The sequence below is a fragment of the Grammomys surdaster genome, unplaced genomic scaffold (genome assembly GCF_004785775.1).
Source record: "Grammomys surdaster isolate TR1022 unplaced genomic scaffold, NIH_TR_1.0 140, whole genome shotgun sequence".
NCBI classification, from domain to species: domain Eukaryota; kingdom Metazoa; phylum Chordata; class Mammalia; order Rodentia; family Muridae; genus Grammomys; species Grammomys surdaster.
The window spans coordinates 1050521-1055196 of record NW_021604598.1 but is presented as its reverse complement, the minus strand read 5'-3'; positions in this window follow the sequence as shown (position 1 = coordinate 1055196).

Below are 4676 nucleotides of genomic sequence, written 5' to 3'. Positions count from 1 at the left end.
ACAGGTCTTTCTAGATTTCAGAGTCTCCCTTGAGAAGTTATGTTTAATTCATATAGTTAGCAGTTAGCCTACTTACTTCCCTAGCTGGTGTAGCTTGAGAGTTCCCACTGAATACTTGCTGGAGTTGGGGTCTAGGTTAGGGAACAGGAGTTGGGGGGGGAGATCTCTTTAATCCACTGAAGATAGGGGCATGGGACAGAGGCAACATTAGCAAACGGTCTTATGAAGAGCTAGTGATGTGACTGCAAGATTGAAATTGGATAAAAGACATAGGTAAAGATTTGTAGTTAGTTTACCTTTTGTCTCCTGGGAGGGTGCTCATTGCTGTATTTATGGTAACAATTTCTAATATTTTTGCAAAAGCATTAACTTTTGTCCTGTTACCCTAGATCCTTTTGGTATTTTACATAATTTTTGCAATTTAAGCTTTATTATTTCTAATGAGTTCTTAAAGTAAATTCTTGTTGATAGGATTAAGAGAAATGCATGGGATATTTCAGGAGATAATAACTCAACTGGAAAGGAAAGAATTTTCTAAAGATGATTTCCTTTCAAGAATTTGAATATAATTAATGCAAATGAATATAAATTTAACAATGCTTGCCTTATTTTAATTCTTGTTTTTTTTTCTGATTGTATATGTTGTTTGACAATTTAGTACTTGCACACATATATTGTATCCTGTTAATTCTCACTACTCACCCATCATTATCTCATACCCACCTGTGTTATCACTTATTCCTTCTTGCAGGTATTTTTACCACACTGATTCTATTTTGTTTTGTGACCCTAATTCTAAGTAGGATCTTCTCTATGCAACAATTTTGAAACTAGCCAATGATCATGTTGTGCTTAATGTTTGATATTTAACTGAGGCAAATGATTGTCTTTCCCCTAGTATATATCAGCTGTTAGCAGTTATAGATGGAGTGGTAGGGCCACATGAGCCACTCTGCCATCCATAATAGGCTGATTTTATGTTCAGTCTTGTGCACAGGTTGTGAGGAAATCTTATAATTGGTGCGTCTTGTGTCATGCTTTGAAAATAGCATTATTAATCTCTTCTCCATATTTTCTGGGTCTTAGATTCTTTCTAATTTGTCTTCTACAATGATTCCTGGACCTTAGAGTCCATGGATTAAATATTCTCTTTAGAGTTGAGCCCTCAAACATCACTTATTCCAAGCATCATTAACATACATACGTTTCTATATTAACCATGATTGATGGTAAAGAATAGCTTCTCTGATTAAGGATGAGAGTTATATTTGTCTATAGATATAAAGATAAAATTTCAAACTAAGGTTTAGCATCACTACATTAATTTAGCTAAACAACAGTATTGAGACCTTCTTTCTGGCCTGTGAAATTCCTGGCTATGAGTTTTGGTTAGGTTTACAGAATTAGGAATGCAAATGCATTACCTTCTGTGAAGGGGGCCTCAAGCCACATTGATAGCAGTTGGTTGTGCCTATTACAGTTAGACCACAATAGTATCAGTAATCATGGCAGGTTGACACTATAGTCTGTATAGTTCCTTGTTGAGTAGCATCATTGATGTTTTATCTCCCCTTCAAGTCTATATAACATTTCAACATTGTAAAATATAGCCAGCATAAGGAAGCTTTAAGCTTAACTCCAGTTTAACTTCTTTAATGTAGCAGAAATATGGTCTTATCATCTAATTCTTATTGGCAACCAAGAGAAAGGAACATACATTTTTAGGAGTCATCTGAAGCTACCCTAACTAACAACACACAAGGATGTACAGATACCTGGCAGGTATTTTTGTTTTAAGCCAGGTCTTCCCCTGCTTCAGTCTTATTGTGATGGTCTGGATTTTACTGGCATATGTTGTAACGGCTCTCTTTACATATACAATTTGATTCATCTTTGTATTTTCTCTATTTCTTTTGTTTAATTTGGGTAAGTGGTTATCAATATTCTGTTTCTCAAGAATCAACTCTTCATTTTAACCATTTTATTTTTCTTTGTTTCTGTTTCATTGATTTCTTCCCTGACCTTACTTAATTGTTTTTGTTCATTAGTTTGGGTTGGTTTCTTTTTATTTTCTCAAGCTTCAGTAAATCATTAAGTTAGATTTGTAATACCAATGTTTTGAGTTGTAAGTTTAAGCTTTCCCCTCAGAAATGCATTCAACCATAGGTTCTGATGTGTTGTGTGTTCATTTTCATTTGAACACAGAAGAATTCTAACCCAATGTACTACTTTCTGTAAATGAATGTCAGAAATGGAAACACACTTGCATTTTGAGCAGGGATTCTTAAGCTCATGGCCACAGATATTTGTAGTATTTATATTTAAACTCTGTCTGGTTTCTTAACAGAAATATATTCAAGAATTATTGGAACTGAGAGATCTGTGGACATTTTATCTGTCAGTTCTAGTGCTAGAGATGCAGCAAAATTTTACAATGGAGGCAAAAGTTCTGAGCATTGTTTATCTATCAGTACTGTATATTGTTGGTGTTCAAAGTGTGTCTGTTCCTTTTCATGTGTCAATAAATTCAAATATCTAGAAAGCTTATGATTATTTTATTATCGTGTCTAGGGTAAAGAGTATTTACTCTTTATAATTATCAATTATCAAGCTGTATTTTATTTTATTTTATTTTTAGTGTTTTCTTTTTTTATTGGATGTTTTATTTACATTTCCTATGTTGTCCCCTTACCCCATCCCCCACCCACCCAGGAACCCCCAATCCCCTCACCCCTCCTCCTTCTTCTCTGTGGATGTAACCTCTATCTACCCTCCCCCCCACTCCCACCTCACCACCCTCAAAATTCCCACCCCCTGGGGCATTCAGCCTTCATGCAGTCAAGGTTCTCTTCTTCCACCTATGCCCAGCAGGGCCCTCCACTCTTACATATTCAACTGAAGCGCTGGATCCCTCCCTAAGTGCTCCCAGGCTGGTGGTTTAGACCCTGGGAGCTGTGGTTGGTTGGTATTGTTGCTCTCCTCATGGTGCTGCAAATCCTTTCAGCTCTCCTTCAGTCTTCACTCTAACTCCTCTATTGAGAACCCCATGATCAGTTCAATGGCTAGTTGTGAGCATCTGCCTCTGAGTATGTCAGACTCTTGAAGACCTCTGAGGAGACATCCATATCAGGCTCTTATCAGCATGCACTTCCTGACTTCCACATCAGCCTCTACCTTTGGTGATTGCACATGGGATAGATACTCAGGAGGAGTGGTCTTGAAACGGCCCCTCCTTCAGTTTCTGTCCCTCACTTTGTCTCCATATTTGCTCCCTTGAGTAATTTGTTGCTCCTTCTAAGAAGGACCGAATCACCCCCACTTGGTCTTCCTTCTTTATGGGCTTCATGTGGCCTGTGAGTTGCATCTTGGGCATTTCAAGGTTCTGGGCTAATATCCAATAATCAGTGAGTGAATACCATGTGTGTTCTTTTGTGATTGGCTTACCTCACTCAGGATGATAATTTCTAGTTCCATCCATTTACCTAGGAACATCTCGAATTCGTTGTTTTTAATAGCTGAGTAATACTCCATTGTGTAAATATACCACATTTTTTGAATCCATTCCTCAGTTGAAGGACAAGCTGTATTTTAATATTAAATTAATTCACACAATATTTTTGCATACTTGAAGGGAATAAGAATAGCTAGTTTAGCTTCAATATATGAAAAATATTTCTAATGACAGTAAATGAGTGTCATTTTGCTGAAAATTGTTATGTAGCTCCTCTAAATTTGCTTTGTAAACTTCAAATTTTAATGACTGTTTTGTTAAGAAACACTTTTCTTAGTGTTGTTACTGTTGTGATGAGATACCATGACTAAAGCATGTGGAGGGGTTATTTGAGTTATACTTCCACAACAGTGTTCATCATCAAAGGAAGTTGGATAGGAACTCAAATAGGGTAGGAACCTGTGGTTACAAGCTGATGCTGAGGAGATAAAGTTTTGCTGCTTGCTTGTTTTCTCCTTACAGATTGCTTTGCCTGCATTATTATAGAGCCCAGGATGGCCAGCCCAGGTGTGAAATCACTTGCATCAATTACTAACTATTAAAATGTCGTACAGCCAGATCTTAGGAATACATTTTTCTAAATTGAGGTTCCCTTTTCTCAGATAACTCTAGCTTGTATTAAATTGACTTAAAACTAGCCAGTATTAGCATTTCCTATAAGTCCACAAATGTGCCATTATTACAAAATCCACATCAGTGATTATAATATATATAATATTTCAAGTGTTTGAAATGATTATGTACATGTTTATTTGTATCACATCCATGGGAAAGTATTTTTCATGCTTTTACATTTGGTTCTATTTAAAACAGTGTCTTTCTGAATGTGTTAAATATTTTTTTTTACTTTAAAAATTTATAAAAGAATTTACAAGTTGGGGACACAGCATTTAACATTTGACTTTACTACTTTGTATGATTAAGTTCACAAAATAGGAGAAGACCTACATCAATAGTGTCTTGAACATATTTTCTTACTTCTTTGATTTCCTCATTGCACCCCTCTTGCTAAACCCTTTTCTTGTCTCATAGTGATCTTACTTAGTTTCTCTATTACTCAAGAAGCAAATTTCTGCCAGTGATATTCCATGTGACAAAATCAAACCAAACCAAACCAAACCAAACCAAACCAAACCAAACCAAACCAAACCAAACCAAACCAAAC